Below are 19199 nucleotides of genomic sequence, written 5' to 3' on the forward strand. Positions count from 1 at the left end.
TTCAGGAATTTGTCCATTTCTTCCAGGTTGTCCAATTTGTTGGCATATAAGTTTTCATAGTATTCCCTGATAATTGTTTGTATCTCTGAGGGATTGGTTGTAATAATTCCATTTTCATTCATGATTTTATCTATTTGGGTCATCTCCCTTTTCTTTTTGAGAAGCCTGGCTAGAGGTTTGTCAATTTTGTTTATTTTTTCAAAAAACCAACTCTTGGTTTCGTTGATCTGCTCTACAGTTTTTTTAGTTTCTATATTGTTTATTTCTGCTCTGATCTTTATTATTTCTCTTCTTCTGCTGGGCTTAGGCTGCCTTTGCTGTTCTGCTTCTAGTTCCTTTAGGTGTGCTGTTAGATTTTGTATTTGGGATTTTTCTTGTTTCTTGAGATAGGCCTGGATTGCAATGTATTTTCCTCTCAGGACTGCCTTTGCTGCGTCCCAAAGCGTTTGGATTGTTGTATTTTCATTTTCGTTTGTTTCCATATATTTTTTAATTTCTTCTCTAATTGCCTGGTTGACCCACTCATTCGTTAGTAGGGTGTTCTTTAACCTCCATGCTTTTGGAGGTTTTCCAGACTTTTTTCTGTGGTTGATTTCAAGCTTCATAGCATTGTGGTCTGAAAGTAAGCATGGTATAATTTCAATTCTTGTAAACTTATGAAGGGCTGTTTTGTGACCCAGTATATGATCTATCTTGGAGAATGTTCCATGTGCACTCGAGAAGAAAGTATATTCTGTTGCTTTGGGATGCAGAGTTCTAAATATATCTGTCAAGTCCATCTGATCCAATGTCTCATTCAGGGCCCTTGTTTCTTTATTGACCGTGTGTCTAGATGATCTATCCATTTCTGTAAGTGGGGTGTTAAAGTCCCCTGCAATTACCACATTCTTATCAATAAGGTTGCTTATGTTTATGAGTAATTGTTTTATATATTTGGGGGCTCCGGTATTCGGTGCATAGACATTTATAATTGTTAGCTCTTCCTGATGGATAGACCCTGTAACTATTATATAATGTCCTTCTTCATCTCTTGTTACAGCCTTTAATTTAAAGTCTAGTTTGTCTGATATAAGTATGGCTACTCCAGCTTTCTTTTGGCTTCCAGTCGCATGATAAATAGTTCTCCATCCCCTCACTCTCAATCTAAAGGTGTCCTCAGGTCTAAAATGAGTCTCTTGTAGACAGCAAATAGATGGGTCTTGTTTTTTTATCCATTCTGATACCCTATGTCTTTTGGTTGGCGCATTTAATCCATTTACATTCAGTGTTATTATAGAAAGATACGGGTTTAGAGTCATTGTGATGTCTGTATGTTTTATGCTTATAGTGATGTCTCTGGGACTTTGTCTCACAGGGTCCCCCTTAGGATCTCTTGTAGGGCTGGTTTAGTGGTGACAAATTCCTTCAGTTTTTGTTTGTTTGGGAAGACCTTTATCTCTCCTTCTATTCTAAATGACAGACTTGCTGGATAAAGGATTCTTGGCTGCATATTTTTTCTGTCTAGCACCCTGAAAATCTCGTGCCAATTCTTTCTGGCCTGCCAAGTTTCAAAAGAGAGATCAGTCACGAGTCTTATAGGTCTCCCTTTATATGTGAGGGCACGTTTACCCCTTGCTGCTTTCAGAATTTTCTCTTTATCCTTGTATTTTGCCAGTTTCACTATGATATGTCGTGCAGAAGATCGATTCAAGTTACGTCTGAAGGGAGTTCTCTGTGCCTCTTGGATTTCAATGCCTTTTTCCTTCCCCAGTTCAGGGAAGTTCTCAGCTATGATTTCTTCAAGTACCCCTTCAGCACCTTTCCCTCTCTCTTCCTCCTCTGGGATACCAATTATGCGTATATTATTTCTTTTTAGTGTATCACTTAATTCTCTAATTTTCCCCTCATACTCCTGGATTTTTTTATCTCTCTTTTTCTCAGCTTCCTCTTTTTCCATAACTTTATCTTCTAGTTCACCTATTCTCTCCTCTGCCTCTTCAAGCCGAGCTGTGGTGGTTTCCATTTTGTTATGCATTTCGTTTAAAGCGTTTTTCAGCTCCTCGTGACTGTTCCTTAGTCCCTTGATCTCTGTAGCAAGAGATTCTCTGCTGTCCTGTATACTGTTTTCAAGCCCAGCGATTAATTTTATGACTATTATTCTAAATTCACTTTCTGTTATATTATTTAAATCCTTTTTGATCAGCTCATTAGCTGTTGTTATTTCCTGGAGATTCTTCTGAGGGGAGTTCTTCCGCTTGGTCATTTTGGATAGTCCCTGGCGTGGTGAGGACCTGCAGGGCACTTCCCCTGTGCTGTGGTGTATACCTGGAGTTGGTGGGCGGGGCCGCAGTCAGACCTGATGTCTGCCCCCAGCCCACCGCTGGGGCCACAGTCAGACTGGTGTGTGCCTTCTCTTCCCCTCTCCTAGGGGCGGGATTCACTGTGGGGTGGGGTGGCTCGTCTGGGCTACTTGCACCCTGCCAGGCTTGTGATGCTGGGGATCTGGCGTATTAGCTGGGGTGGGTAGGCAAGGTGCTCGGGGGCAGGAGGGGCAGGCTTAGATCGCTTCTCCTTAGGTGATCCACTTCAGGAGGGGCCCTGTGGCAGCGGGAGGGAGTCAGATCCGCTGCCTGAGGTTTGGCTCCGCCGAAGCTCAGAGTTGGGTGTTTGTGGGGAGCGAGCAAGTTCCCTGGCAGGAACCGGTTCCCTTTGGGATTTCGGCTGGGGGATGGGCGGGGGAGATGGCGCTGGCGAGCGCCTTTGTTCCCCACCAAACTGAGCTCTGTTGTCAGGGGGCTCAGCAGCTCTCCCTCCCTTTGTCCTCCAGCCTTCCCGCTTTCCGAGCAGAGCTGTTAATTTATGACCTCCCAGACGCTAAGTCGCGCTTGCTGTCGGAACACAGTCCGCCCGGCCCCTCTGCTTTTGCAAGCCAGACTCGGGGGCTCTGCTTGGCCGGCGAGCCGCCCCTCCACCCCGGCTCCCTCCCACCAGTCCGTGGAGAGCGCACCGCCTCGCCGCCCTTCCTACCCTCTTCCGTGGGCCTCTCGTCTGCGTTTGGCTCCGGCGACTCTGTTCTGCTAATCCTCTGGCGGTTTTCTGGGTTATTTAGGCAGGTGTAGATGGAATCTAAGTGATCAGCAGGACGTGCGGTGAGCCCAGCGTCCTCCTAAGCCGCCATCTTCAAGAATCAGCAATAAATTAATTTTTGAAGCAATTCTCTATTTCCTCTTTATTTTAATATAAGAATCAGAATGAGAGTATGGTAAGGACACCACAGAAGGCAGTTAAATCATACTTGCAAGTTTAACAGTGCTTTTTCAAAGATCATATTTAACAACCAATACTACTGTAGAAACATTAAGAATGATATTCACAGATTAATAATATTACACTATGCAGAATATAAAACTGCTAACAACAAAAATGCAATACAGGGATGCCTGGGTGGCTCAGTGCATTAAGTGTCTGACTCTTGGTTTCGGCTCAGGTCATGATCTCACATTCGTGAGATCGAGCCCTGCATAGGACTCTGTGCTGACAGTGCAGAGCCTGCTTGGGATTCTTTCTCTGGCTCTCTTTGCCCCTCCCCACCTCTTAAGATAAGATAAGATAAGATAAGATAAGATAAGATAAAATAAAATAAAATAAAATAAAATAAAATAAATTTTTAAATGCAATACAGACTTGAAATTCCAGAGGTTTGAGGTTTGCTTTACCATGCCTCCACATTCTGTTTTTCATATAGAGAAAACAATCCTTAAACATCTTGGCAAATCAACTGATGCTTTTTAACAGCCTCAAACCTTTTAACATTTCAAGCTCCATGTCTGAAGTTTGGCATTTTGACATTTTCTTCTATTTTTTTTTTGTTTGTTTGATTTGTGGACTTTCCCATCACTTGAAAGTACTAAGTTAAACAGAAGGAACTTCAGCCAGTAACACCTCAGGTGACCAGGCATCCCACAGATTGGAGGAAACAACAAGACAAAGCTATGACCAGAAAAGCCCATTAAATAACAATGCAGGCCTGTGATGTCTGTTGGAGCATGAGATTGTCTGGTAATTAACTAATTCCCAAAACAATCAGCAGATTAGTAAATTGCCTTTGTTAACCATTAGGGTCCTAAAATAATGATTTGTTATTTTAACCTATCAGTGGCCTTAAATAAACAAATCTTTTTTTTTCTTCTCCAAACTGTCTATGGAACTTCTTAACTAGATAGTCCCTACAGACCTGTGTCTCAGAAGACCCAAAAATGAACAAAAACTCATTGGCCTCCCAATCCCTAACACCACTTAGAACCTTCTAGTTATACTGGAAGGGGTTCATCTCTAACCCCTGCCTCCCCTTCATTTCTTTAGATCCAAATGGTGTGTATTATCACAAATCTCTGTCAACTTGCTAATGAACATTGCCAAGATGGCTGATTCCCTTAAAATGACCTTTCATGGGGCACCTGGATGGCTCAGTCTGTTGAGTGTCTGACTCTTGATTTTGTTTGGCTCAGGACATGGTTCATGGTCGGTCATGAGATCCAGCCCTGCATCAGGCTCCGTCTGCCCTGGGTGTGGACACTGCTTAAGATTCTCTCTGTCCCTCTCCCTCTGCCTGCCTCTCTCTCTCTCTCTCTCTCTCTCTCTCTCTCTCTCTCTCTCTCATTCTCTCTCTCTCTTAAAAAAATGCCCCTTCATATTGTTCAGCTCAGGTCTTTCCTCATGGAAGCACTTAAGTGGCTGATACTCTGCTAGGTGCTTTATCTTGAATACATTAACTCTAATCCTCCAAAACAACAAAATGGTTACCTACTTCAAACCTGAATCTATTCTACATCCAACTTTTCTGGGTTCTTCAGAACAGCTGGCTCAAATCCATTCACCTTTATATTCCAGTAGTCTGCAACCCTCAAGCAGATCTCCACTGACTCATTTATCTAACCATACAAGCAGTATGACATTGGGCAAGTTAACTAACCTCTCTATGCCTCAATTTTCATATCTGTAGAATGGTGTTAATAATGAGTTCCTAATTGTTCAATTGGAAAACCACTGTCTGGCTCAGACAATGTACCATGAAAGTTTTACTTGTTAGAAAACAAATAAAAGTGACAGTTATGGAGCTCGGTGCTGGTTTCATAGGCCAGAAGAAAACTAGTTCAGTTCCTAGAACAAACATTCAATAAATTGAATGAATGAATGAATGAATGAATGAATGAATGAACAACACACAACCTGTCCTTGGGGAGCTCATGCTGTTAGTTCACCGTAGGGTGAGCAAACCAACCTCAATCTCCTGTCTTTAGGATACACAGTATATATACTAGCATATACTAACTAGAATTAATGCCTTTCTTCCTCCCCAGCCTACCTGAGTCCTATATATCCCTCATGGCCTAGCTCCAATTCTTCTTCCTTTTTTCACAAGGCTCCCTAACCACCTCAGCCCACAGTGAAATTTCTCTCCACTGAATACATGTTGCTCTTAGATCCTATACCATGGTTTCAGCACTTAAAGGTTTTTGTTTCCTGGGCTTGCAGTAGTGGCTCTCCTCACAGAACTGTCACTTCCAGGGAACAGGTCTTCTATGATGGCTATCTCTTGCATTCTCTAGTTTAGAGTTAGGCATTTTAAAAGTACTCAACAAATATGTGTTGAGTGGTCATTTGATTGACTGATTGATTGATTGATTTGAGGCTTAGTTGAGAGCTCTTAGGTAGAGGTCAAACAAGGTTTAGCATAGCCTTTCAAATTGCTGGCTGTTCAGACATTAGCCAGAAATTATGTCTGGTCTTCCAACTTCTGGCCACAGAAGACATCCCATTAATGGTGTCTTGCCATTTCACACCTTCTGAAAGATTCTATAACTTCATACAATAAATTTTGTAAATTCAAAATTCTCTTAAGAGAATTTTTGTTTAATAAGAGACAACTGTGGAATGCTTTTGTCTCCTAAATCACATACACATCTGGTATTTATATGAGATAAAGGATAAAATCAATCTCCCTTCCTCTTAGGAAAAAAGTGTGAGTTTTATCATTTTCATTTTTCAAAACAGGAAATTGAGACACAGAGAGGGAAATGACTTGCCTAAGGACACACAACTGACTAGCCAAAGCACAGACTAAACTTCAGGCCTTCTGAATAGGAGCCTGCACCCCTTACCCTGATTTGAGATTTAAAACAAAATGAAACAAAATCCTTCCTTTGATCTTGGCCCCTGAGGGGCATATACAGGTAATGTTACTGGTTTTTGCACAAATTTCCATTTCTCTCATTTCTTTCTCCCTCCTTTCCTCTCCCTCTCTCCCCTGCTCCCGCTCATTTTTCTCTTTTCATTTCTATCTTATTTCTCTATCTCATTTCATCCCCCCACCAGGATCATATTCTTATCCAGTTCTTTTTGTCTTTCTCTTTCTTTCATTCACCTATGGTATTGTAGAAAGAATCTGGGATTGGGGGTCAGACAGAAGTAAATTTTGATGCCAGCTCTTGCACTTACTGTGTGACTTAGAATCTATTACTGAACTTCCCTGAGCTTCAGTCCCCTCATCTCTACAGTGGAGACATAAGTATCTACCTCAAAGAGTTACCATAAAAAATGAAATGAGAATACATGTGAAACACCTAGAAGCAGCAGTATTTGCCACATAGCAGGTCTGTTACCTCTTGTATCCCACGATGTCTAGGTGTTGACTACCCTTTGGATGTGAGAGGTTGCTGAGATCCTTCTAAACTCCATTGCCTCCAGCCAGTGAGGCACATCCACACACATGGAGTACCCAGGTCCTCGCCCAGTCCACTTTTCAGCCTGTTGTCTTGATACTCCCTGATTGCAACTTTAAATTAACACAGAGCTCCAAACTCTCAGTCAAAGCCCTCCAAAGAACATGAGAGTCAAGATCTAGTTACTCACCCCTGAGGCTCCAAGATGTCATCACTCACCCTCTCTGTCAGATAATATGCCATCAAAAGCTGCCTACCTGCAGAAGTTTCCACAGGAGCTTTTACTGACATCAAACACATGCAAAACAAAATGGAAAACAGCAAGGCAGCTCAACAAAGACAAGGCTTTAGCTTGTCATCTTCTCATAAGCAAAGATGGGGCTGCAGCCATGAGATTCTAACTGCTTTCCAGAATAACTAGTTGAACCAGCTTTACTCCCAGGTCTACCTCACATCACCCCAACCCCCATCCCCAAAAGAAAAATCAATTTCTGATGGACCGTGAAAGGCAGTATAGGAGAACCATTCAAAACTTCCCTGCCAGAGGCTCAGGAAGAGAGCTGAGCATACCTCTGGGAATCTGCTGAATGGCATTCCGGTGGGGGCCAGGAGACACCACAAAGGGTCTGTCCGTCACTGGGCTTAACCCTTGATCTTGTCGAATTAGTCCCACCTCTCGCATTCCTCACAGATGTAACATTAAAAGACTTGAGTGAAAGTTAACAGACCATGCCGCATGCCATCCCTGAGAACATACCAGGAAACAGCCACTTCTGGGAAGATGGGAAGTAGTAGCGTGGAGAAAAGCAATGCCCTGTAATAACTGCCTGATGTCAGTCAGGCTTCACACTTCCACAGCCCAGACCAAGCAAGGATCCTGGAGCCCTTAACAGCCCTTCAATAAAGCAGAAGCTCACCCCACGGAAAGTCTGAGAAGAAAGAGGAGGGTGCAGAGAAGTGAAGCAGCTTGCCAAGATTACTCTGCAAGTTGATGAAAGAGTATCAGTAATGTGACAAAGGTCCTGTCTTCTACTGAAACAGGACAGAGAGAGACACAATATAAGACAATATCCCCCAATGTCCAGCTATTAATTTGCTGAGTGTTTTCAAACTTTATCAACCTTCACTCTGTGAGTTTTGCACTGGTAGCATGGCTGAGCCAAGAGGGACAACATTGGTACAGCAGACTAGAAGGGCCCTCTGTGACCAAAGAAGAAAAAAAAAGTTGGGTTTTGGACAGAGGGATGAGTGGCCAATGAATGAACAAAGAGGCAATGGCACTTGAATAAGCCAGTCCAAAGGGTAGGCCTCGAGCAACTGGTGCTGATGGGTGGGAGCTGGGAAGCAAAGATTGGACATGAAAGAAGAGAGAAGCCTGGATACCAGGAAAATGTGTTTCTATTGCTACTAGGCAGTGCTCACTCTGTGACACAGCATAGCCATAGACTTGCACTAATGGAGGAGGGAGTGGATGTGAAGTCAAAGGGGAGGGGTTAGTCACTTTGAGAAACCAAGTCGTCTTGATTGTTGCAACCTTAGTGCCCAGCCGGGATGGCTATGTGCCCAAGTAAACATGCCAGTGTGATGTGAGGAAGAACGGATCATTCCTTGAAAAACTAATGCCTAAGACAATCTTCCCACTTGGCCTATTTACAATGGATGTGGCAAAGGGGTATAAAGAGACAAATTTCTACCCCATCCCAGTCCTTGGAACACAATCTTTAGGCAGGAAAAAAATATCTCAAACTATTCATTAATGACTTAACTGAAGTCCGTTTGAAGGGGATATTTCAGGAGAGAGAGCACCAGGAGACAAAATACTGGCTTCACAGAAATTGAGTGAAAGTGATCTAGGTACCAACATAAGCAATATAAAAGGATCAGTTGTTGATTACAAGGTAACAGGTAAACCTGGAGTTCAATTTCAGAGACAAATTTGACCATACATACACTGGGGACATACATCTGTTCCCAGCATCAAGAAGATGAGCATGTTCAGGGGGATGCCTGTGCGGTACAGTTGATTAAGCATCCAACTCTTGATTTCAGCTCAGGTCATGATCTGATGGTTCATGAGATCGAGCCCCATATTGGGCTCTGTGCTGACAACATGAAGCCTGCTTGGGATTATCTCTCACTCTCTCTTTCTGCCTTTCCTCCACTTGTGTACATGCACTCTCTCTCAAAATAAATAAATTAATTAAAAAAAAAAGAATATGAACATGTTGGGCACCGATAGTAGTAGAAACCCCAAACCCACCCAGATCTCTGTAACTGAGATTCTAGAGCACTTGTCCCTAACTTATGAATAAACTGTTTTCTCAAGAATACTTTTTGAAAATAAACAGCTTGGAGCTTTGGATGGTTTCCTGTAGACAGAATATTATAAATGGTCCGTAGGTTCTATAATTTCTTCAGTTACACTATGGATTAAGTAGGCCTCCCCAGAACTGTTGTGAACCTAGGCACTATCAATAACACTGTGTCAGAAAGACATGTTTCCTACTCTTCAATGGTGTCTCCTCCAGGCTTCTCATCCTTCAATAATAATGAGGATTAAGCTCCATCCAATACACTCCCTGATCAGGGCTTTAGTAGCAAGAAAAAATATTTGCCCAACTCAGGTGGCAAACTGGTAGATGTGAAGGGCATGAAGAGATAAGGCCATGGGTGCAAGGCCTCCAGCAGAAGTGACCCTTATGGGTATTCAAGGTATAGACAGAAGACCTCAGAACCCAGGGATGACAGCAACAGCAGGAGCTTTTGCAGTCTGGGCCAGTGGCAATATGCAGGGAGATAAATATCTGACAGGGGTTTGGGATGGGAATTGCTTTGTCTAAAATCCTACATAGGGGCTCTGCAACTTGGAGACTGTATGTCACATATGGTCAGCATCTTCAATCTTGGAGACACCTGTTTTTCTCAGAAAGGGAACATTCCATTCAGAGAGGCTACTCCTACAAATTCCAAGCCAAAAGTTGATAATAAAATAAAATAAAATAAAATAAAATAAAATAAAATAAAATAAAATAAAATAAAATAAAATAAATCTGACATTCTGAAGCTCTGGTTTTGACCCTATTCATTAAATGCTGCTTCCTTCTTCTAATATACACCTTCCTTCTCTGTGTCTTTTTGTATAAACATATATGCTCATTGAGGTCAGGGCTTATATCTTCTCTCTCATCTCCCTTAGAACACTTTTCTTAACACTAGCCTGAGCTAGGCATGGGGCTGGGGCAATTTTAACTAAACAATAAGAGATGAAATGTGTTCCTCCCAAATCTATTATGTGGCTATCTCAGATGCCTATGTAGACACCTTGGGCAGGTATGGCTTCACAGTAGCACATGGACTTCCAATAAAAGGTCTTGCTTGACATCGGGCTTTTGTAGGCAAGGACACCAGAAAGAGTCAGAGTGGTCTTCAGTTGTATTTTTTTTTAAAGAATCATCCTTCTGGTCAGATTCTCCTCAGCTATTTTATTTGGCTGCAGGGTCCATAATTCAAGAGAAACATGGACAGGTGACATCCAAAGTAGGAGGAGGAAGCAGGAGAGAAGGCTGGATCTCAGATGCCATAAGGAATAGCTGAAGTTGCTGGGGTTCTTTAGCCTAGAAAAGTGAGACAAGGAGACGTGGTCTGTGTCTTTGGACCTCCAAAAGACTGTCCTGAGACAAAGAGAAAGCATTCTTGTTTTGTGTGGTCCCAGAAGGTAGGGCTAGGACCCATGGATGGAAGCTAGAGGGATAATGACTGCAGCTCAATATACGAGAAAGTTGTGTATGGTCAAAACTTTCCAACCAGGAAATGGATTGGCTAAGAAGGCAGTGAACTCCCAGCATAAGCACAGGAAAACAAGCTTAGAGCTACTACACAGAAGGCTAATATGGGGCGCCTGGGTGGCTCAGTCGGTTAAGCGTCCGACTTCAGCTCAGGTCATGATCTCACGGTTCATGAGTTCAAGCCCTGCATTGGGCTCTGTGCTGACAGCTCAGAGCCTGGAGCCTGTTTCCAATTCTGTGCGTGTCTCTCTCTGCCCTTCCCCCACTCATGCTCTGTCTCTCTCTGTCTCTCTCAAATATAAATAAAACGTTTAAAAATTTTTAAAAAAATAATAAAATACACAGAAGACTAATGGACTGGTTAAGATTAAGACCAGGTGACTTCCAAAAGGCCCTCTTGGCTCTGAGAGTCTGTGATGATTCTAGGCCTCCTCCAACAACAGCATTCGGTTAGCAGCCCTGAGTCAAGTCTGTCCTTTGGTGCTTGATGGGGGTGGGGTAGTGATGAACTCTCCTCAGATGGGTCAGCATCCTTTTCCCCTCCTGGTTCTGAAGAAGCTTAACTATAAAAACTGTGGTGTTCCCTCCAGATAATCTCTCCATAAACACCAATGTCAAGCCTGAGTCTCTTTCCTCTTTAAAAAAAAAAAAATCCCGGGAGAGGGTTGGGAAAAGCAAGAGGGGAAATCATTTTAATTTTTTTTTTTAAAGGGACAATGCTCAAGTGTCTTCCAGATGGAATTGAATTATTTTCTTTGTCTGAGGTTTTGGAGGGGGAAAATCCTCTAACAGGCTTGACCTGTTTCACTTTAAGAAGCACATGTGTGGATCTCAATAGGGTACCAGGTGTATTATGACAGCCTAGCAGGCCCCAAAATAGTGTGTACCCAAAGCTCAGCCAAGGATTTCCAGACACACCACCCATTCCCCACTCTTCCTGCCCTACCTCCATCCAACCTTCTTTGTATCTCTCTGGATGGATTCCCATTCCATGTGTCTAAATGTCTTCTACTTTCTGGGAGAGGGTAGCAGTTGGGGAACTGAGGCCCTAGATGTGTTTGCTGATTCTAGAGGCAGATGAGGAGGGTATTCATGTAAGTACCCAGACTGGACTAAGCTCCCAAGAAGCACACCCCTTGAAGGTCCCTCTGTGAATGCCAAGCCTTGGTCTGGGGTGGGCCCAGGAAGGTTTCACTGTAACTAATGGTTCTCATAGAACACTATCTTTGCAGCCAGCAAGAACTCAAACTCACAGCCAAATTTACTGCCAGTCACACGAAAGCCTCCATTTTACTTTACCCACGTCCTCTTGAAATCTCAACCAACTCTTTGTGTGCTTCTCCTAGAAATAAGGTCACAGTGGGGATGGGTGAGGGGGAGTTAAAAACAACCTAAAGAGCATGCTCTGCCATCTTTCTAGGCTAAAGACAGCAAACAGTATTAGAGTTTTCCCAATTCATTCTCACATCATCTTTGATAATAAAGATATCTGCCTACTCCCATTTAGCAAATAGACATCTGGGTATACAGAGGGTAAAATGATATAGCAATAGCAATACCCATTAAGTGGAGGAAGTGAAGTTTCCTTCTCCTCCAGGCTACTCCCCCATCCCACCCTACCTTGTTCCAGCGATAACTAGCCCCCTCCCCCACCCGCTTGCTTCACCATGCCAGATGGAGACTGCCACCAAAAATGGGCCAGGAACATGGCAAATATGTAGGAGGAGTCTGTCTTCTCCTCCCCCAATTTCCTCCTTCTCCTGCATCCCCACTGGTCTCCACTCCTTTTCTTCACCTTTCACTCACCTCAGGGCACATTTGCAAGAACTCAGAATCAGTATAGGAACCTCAAGTTACAGCTCAGTAACTCTCTCTCTCTCTGTGTCTCTGTCCGTCTGTCCATCTGTCTGTCTATCTGTATATCTGTCTCTCTCTCTCTCCTACACACACATGCACACACACCCCACAGGAGGATACAACTGAATTTCTGAGGCCTCTGAGAGGTCCTGTTTGATGCAGAATTACTGCTGCCAGAAACTTGGAAGGGTCACCCATCCCCAAAGAAGATCTTTTCCAGTGCAGGGAGCCAACTTCATGGATGGCTGTTTATACTGTAGATGGGACCCCAAATAGCAAAACAGATAAATATGATTAGAAGAGAATTACCACTTTATCTAAACAGGCCTCCTGGGCCAAGGAGGTAGTAGAAGATGCTAACCAAAGGAATTAATAACACCAAGGTCATGGGCCTAAGGCCCTTGTGGGTTATGTTTCTTTGGAAACATCACAAAGTATGGTGAAATCATAACCATCCCTTAACACTTAGGATAATCAGTAAAAGGTGTTTTGTTTTGTTTTTAACATTTCTTCTTTTTTTCTCACTTGATTGTCAGAAGACTACACCAGTCTCCTAAAACGTGGGCAGTTGAATTCCCACATTCAAGAAAATCACAACAGTCAGTAGGATCTGACCATTTTCCAACCTGATCATGACAAATATGAGATAGACTTTCACACTCAATGTGACCTTTTCCCACTAATCACCCTTTCTCAAATCCCACCACTCCCTAGATGTCTCCACAAGCTATCTCCAAGCATGTACGCCACACCAGACCCATTTTTTTCCCCCGTGACATAAAAGGAGGTTCTCCAGCATTTCTCACCATGGGTCTTGGACCTTACCCCTCTCTCTGCCTGACCTGAAATGATCACAGTGGTTTGGAGGCACTAAAACCATCCTCTCCTACTTCCTGAGCCCAGACTTCAGCAGGGAGTGTCTGCAATCTGGTCCTCACCTACTACGGAGCCACAGGCTGGCACGGAAAGTCACCTGGGAAGCTGTCAAGACTAGGTACGTCCCTGAATGTACTGCCCCATGCCCCTTCACAAACTGCAATACTACCAGAAGAATCAAGAAACTCTCCAAGTAGTAGAAAATATGATAGACTTAGAGCCTACCACTGACTCACTGTATGGCAGACCTGGGCAAGCCATTCAGTGAATCACAGCCTCAGTTTTTCCATCAGTTTCTCCACAACTTTCCCTTGACTGCCTCACAGGGTGGTGGGAAGAGGCTAATGAAACAAGGGATATTGAAACACAGTATAAACAGTAACACTGTATGCAAATGGAACAAAGCCTCTTCTTCAGTCCACAACCCTTGAGAAAAGGGCCAAAGCTAGCAGAAAGGGTTGCCTACCAGATTGTCATAGTCTTATTCAAAGCCCCCCCCCCAACTTGAACCTCGTTATACACATGGGGACACCTAAGCCCAGCGTGGCAGGGGGGCGGGCAGGGAAGTGATGAACTCAGGACCCCAAAGCAAATAAGCAGGGGAGTAAGGATTAGAACCCAAGTTTTCAATCTGCCAATACAATTCTCTTTCTACTACCTTCCATCTCATCCACACCAGTGTGTGCAGGCTTAGGCTATTTTCAAGAAGAAAGCTGTATTGTTCTGAAGCATAAGGGGAAACAAAAATAAGTTAGAAAAATGAAAAGGGGACTAATGAACTATGCCACAGAGTGTCTTGGTAAGAAAAAAAATTCCACTGAACTTAAATACCATGCTTTTACTGTAAGGTGCCAGGCTATGTGGGAGGGATGGGAGAAATGATTCTACCCCCTGCATACCCAAATGTGTGTAATAATGAGCTTTCATATAATAGGGGTCAACTGTACATTCAGTGGAAAGGGAATCATTAAAAGGCACCCTGCCTCTCAACACACGAGTCACTTCCTCAACCGCTTGGCCAAGGAAACCCTCATCTACCCTCAAATAATCCCCCAGCCAGACCACAAATTGCTGGCTGCCCCATACTTAGTAACACCCCCTGCTATGCTCAGCACTGGCACACAAAACAATCCAGGGAGGGCCACAGCAATAAGCACTCTCTGGAGCACTTCTCAGGATGGGTCAGCCCTGGGCAGAGGTGAAAACATGATCTCTCCAAGATAGGCTGTTTAGGCAGACTGTGGAAATTCTGTGGGTGGTGTAAGGAGAAAAAGAAAGGGAGGAACTGCCAGACCCTGGAGGGCTGTATAGCCAATTCGGACCTTGGTGGAAAAGGGGAAGACAGGAGTCTGATTAGAAGAAATTCCTGAAGGTCAGGATTCCCCTCCCCAAAATGGTTGTCTGAGAGTGTTGTTTCATTTTGTTTTGTTTTGTTTTGTTTTTTCAAAGAAAGCTTATTACTCCCTCAGAAAATATTGGAGGGAGAGTACCTTAAGAGGGGGAGGGACAGTGGGTGACAAAGGCATCTCAGGCTGGTTAGAAATACATGACTAGTATGGGGAAGAGAGAGCTGGGTGATGATATGGGCCCCAAGGCCTGAAGGACCTCTACACTACAAGCTGACCAGCAGGTCCAATGCGAGGGGAAAAGCAGCACTGGTTCCTGGGGAGGGGGGGGGGCGTGGCAGGACACTAGCCACCCCCTGCTGAGACGTGACCTTCCCTTACAAAGCCAAAACTTAGTGACATTTGTGCCCTGCTGAGAAGCCACACCTTTCTATCTCCAGCCCAAACCCACATCCACAACCCCAACTGCAATCTGCGTGGGCTGGCAGGGGAAGAGCTTCTCAAGATGCGAACGTTTACGAGAAACAAAACAAAACAAAAAATGGGATAAAGTTCGTGAAGTCCGTTCACTTGGCAATCTGGCGCCACAAGGTGAGTGGCCCCACAAATCTTTCTTCCCAGGAACGGCCCCCGCAGCCCCCACACCCCCTCACCCCTGCTGACGATGGCTCGTCTGGGGAGTTCTGGAGCACTCAGGAGAGCTCCTCTCCCCTGCCCTTGGCTGCAACTTGGCTTCCAGCGGATCACAGCCTCCTAAAACAAACAAACCCTGGCGGCGGCGGCGGCGGCAGCAGCAGCAGCATCAGCAGCTCCAGCACAGCTGCGCTCCATGGCGCAAAAGTTTCCTCCACACTTCTCAACGTGCAGGAAGTCTCGCCGGCGCTGGGGCAGGACTCCGGAGGGAGGGAAAGGCCGGGCCGAAGCCGCAGGAGCAACGCCTCGCCAGCTGAATGGATGTGCGCGCCTCCGGCCGTGGGAAGTGAGTCCGACGAAAGCCACCAGTGCCCCATCTCCGTTCCCACACCAGACCCTTGACCTGCAACCTGCCCTGGTGGGACGACCCCGCTTCCACACTGCCTGTCCCGCAGGGGCGCGAGAACTTCCAAGGAGAAACCTCCAACAGCCACCACTTCCTCCAGCTCAAACTGAGGGGAGCAGCCGCCCCGACGTGGGGGAGCAAAAACTGTCCCCAGAGCCTCCCGAGTGTGCGCGCACTGGGCTCTCGCCCCAGGGCCAGGCGTGCTCGCGTCTAGTGCTCCAGCCACCATCAAGGGTGTCTGTGACTGGCCTTGGTGGCAAGACTCCTGCGGGCAGCTAAATGCTCCACAGGAGGGCTTTCACGCCCAGCTCCGACCAAGTTTCAGAGTTGGTCTGAGGGCCGCGTCCCCCGGCAGCCTGCGCACCCGCTTGCCCATTCACAGTTGGGCACTGCTGGGACACAGGCGCCAGGTCTTACCTTAGACACTGTGAGCGGTTCGCAGTGTTCCAGACCCCCCTTCAGGGTGAAGCCCCAGGGCGCCCCCCCTTGCAGCTGCACGGGGACGTACTGGAAGGACCCAGGCCGGCTCTCCATCCTCCGCTCCTCTCAGGCGACGCAGAGCTCCTTTTCCTCGGGGGCTACGTTGCCTCCGCCCCCAGCAGCTCCGCCACCATCGCCCTCCAGTGCTACGCCACCCCCCACCGCCCTGCTCCGCCTACTCTCCCGGCAGGAGAAGCTCGGGCAGCAGGCGAGCCTAGCTCGAGGAGGAAATGACACAGAGCTGGAGAAAGGGGGAGGGGGGGAAGGAGAAGGGGAAAAAAAGAAAAGAAAAGAAAGAAGGAGAGGCGGAGGGATAGCGCGTAATGGACAAGAAAACGGAGCAATGGGGAGGGGCAGTCAGTGGGACCTCGCCTATAGGATCGCTGGGGAGCAGGAGCCAGGCGAGGCCTTACATCAATTGTTACATTGTTTCATTCAAGCTCCCCCCCCCCCCCGCCTTTGGTCCTCCTCCTTACGGCCGGGTTCCCCGCCCCTCGGGCCAGCCAAAGCTAGGGGAGGTGAAAGTCATTAGTGTGGATAGCCCGTGTGGCCCAGTGGGCTGAAACTCTGGCTTCCCGATTAGTGCGTTCATGTTTCTCTACCTTTTTCTTCTGAGGGTCCCCAAACCGGGTCCTGGGAGGGTTACAAGGCTGCTCATTTGTGGACCTTGCCTAGAGGGATAGAAAGTAAAGCAAGCAGGCCAGCGAACACAGTGCGACTGTGCGTGTAGGCTGCTGTGTGTGTATGCACTAGGTGTGTGGGGTCATTTTGAAACATTGCCCCGGAGCATAGTTTAAATAAAGAAGCACTTTGAGGATGCCCCCTGCCCGGGCTTAGCCGCACCCTGGCTCAGCGCTGGCGTCTATGGGTAGCACTGTGCTTGTGTATGTTGCAGTCATCTGGAGTTCCTGGCACGGCCTTGCACTTGCTCCCACTGAGATGACCAAGCCAGGAATCACTAAACTGCTAGCAGACTACTACTATCGTTTCCACTCCTAAACAAACCTACAGGAAAGAGCATCCATTGATAAGCTGGCCAATTAACAATGTGCCTTTTGGAAGAATCAGCTTTTAGACAGGGTCCAGAATATTTCTGCTCATCTATCCATACTTGAGGCTGTAGTTTCTAAGCTGGGCTTTTAGAACAGACCAAACACACACACACACACACACACACACACACACACACACACACATACACACACACAAGCAAACTCCCAGTAATAGTCTCAAAAGGTGAATCTGTTATTAAATATTATGCTTATTTTATAGTCTTGACCTAGACAAGTTGCCTACCCTCTCTGAGGTATTCACTCTAGAGCCACATACAGGCAGTGAGTTTTTAAAGGACCTCACACTAGGAGGGAAAGTTTTAACAAGTCAGTTGTGACTCAAGGGGACTTTCCCACTCCCTCTTGCCTGTTCAGTCTCTTGCCCTCTTCCTGTGCAAGTTGTTCCAAATCTCCAAGAAACACACTGTGGCACCCAGCCTTCTACAGTCAGCTTTATGCAGACAAGGTTTCCACTCTCTACTTCCATTCCCTCACTTGTCACTGACTCTTCCCCATGCCTGCTGTGTAGCCCAACAGGCCACTGAAATTTCTCTCACAGGCCCCCCTCCTTCCCCCAATCCTTTCTTCTGAGCCTTCTAAACTGCCTGCATTATATGATGCTGACCAGACTTTTCTTTAATACAACTGCAATTTCGGTGTTGATAGCCTTCCTTTTCATTTTTTTTAAATTTTTTAACTATATATATATATACACCACATCTTCTTTATCCATTCATCCATCGAGGAACATTTGGGCTCTTTCCATACTTTGGCTATTGTTGATAGTGCTGCTATAAACATGGGGGTGCATGTGTCCCTTCAAAACAGCACATGTGTATCCCTTGGATAAATGCCTAGTAGTGCAATTGCTGGGTCTAGGGTAGTTCTATTTTTAGTTTTTTGAGGACCCTCCATACTGTTTTCCAAAGTGACTGCACCAGCTTGCATTCCCACCAACAATGCAAAAGAGATCCTCTTTCTCCGCATCCTTGCCAACATCTATTGTTTCCTGAGTTGCTAATGTTAGCCATTCTGACAGGTGTAAGGTGGCATCTCATTGTGGTTTTGATTTGTATTTCCCTGATGATGAGTGATGTTGAGCATTTTTTCATGTGTCAGTTGGCTATCTGGATGTCTTCTTTGGAGAAGTGTCTATTCATGTCTTTTGCCCATTTCTTCACTGGAATATTTGTTTTTTGGGTGTTTGATAAGTTCTTTGTAGATTTTGGATACTAACCCTTTATCTGATATGTCATTTGCAAATATCTTCTCCCATTCTGTCGGTTGCCTTTTAGTTTTGCTGATTGTTTCCTTCCCTGTGCAGAAGCTTTTTATTTTGATGAGGTCCCAGTAGTTCATTTTTGCTTTTGTTTCCCTTGCCTCCAGAGACGTGTTGAGTAAGAAGTTGCTGTGGCCAAGATCAAAGAGGTTTTTGCCTGCTTTCTCCTCAAGGATTTTGATGGCTTCCTGTCTTACATTGAGGTCTTTCATCCATTTTGAGTTTATTTTTGGGTATGGTGTAAGAAAGTAGTCCAGGTTCATTCTTCTGCATGTCGCTGTCCAGTTTTCCCAGCACCACTTGCTGAAGAGACTGTTTTTATTCCATTGGATATTGTTTCCTGCTTTGTCAAAGATTAGTTAGCCATACGTTTGTGGGTCCATTTCTGGGTTCTGTATTCTGTTCCACTGATCTGAGTGTCTGTTCTTGTGCCGTACCATACTGTCTTGATGATTACAGCTTTGTAGTGTAACTTGAAGTCTGGGATTGTGATGCCTCCTGCTTTGGTTTTCTTTTTCATGATTGCTTTGGCTATTCGGGGTCTTTCTGGTTCCACACAAATTTTAGCATTATTTGTTCTAGCTCTGTGAAGAATGCTGGTGTTACTTTGATGGGTATTGCATTGAATATGTAGATTGCTTTGGGTAGTATTGACAGTTTAACAATATTTGTTCTTCCTATCCAGGAACATGGAATCTTTTCCCATTTTTTTTTGTGTCTTCTTCAATTTCTTTCATAAGCTTTCTATAGTTTTTGGTGTATAGATTTTTCACCTCTTGGGTTA

The 19199-nt window shown here is 45.2% G+C and overlaps 1 long non-coding RNA gene across 1 annotated transcript; it reads right to left on the reverse strand.

The window, feature by feature from the left end:
• Positions 1 to 10121: 10121 nt before the first annotated feature.
• Positions 10122 to 17091, reverse strand: LOC122477632. The gene is made up of 2 exons (XR_006295746.1): positions 16022 to 17091; positions 10122 to 10315 (listed from the first exon to the last, which is right to left on the reverse strand). It is a non-coding gene; the product is annotated as an uncharacterized LOC122477632 (long non-coding RNA).
• Positions 17092 to 19199: the final 2108 nt, after the last annotated feature.

The sequence above is a fragment of the Prionailurus bengalensis genome, chromosome X, assembly GCF_016509475.1.
Source record: "Prionailurus bengalensis isolate Pbe53 chromosome X, Fcat_Pben_1.1_paternal_pri, whole genome shotgun sequence".
NCBI classification, from domain to species: Eukaryota; Metazoa; Chordata; class Mammalia; order Carnivora; family Felidae; genus Prionailurus; species Prionailurus bengalensis.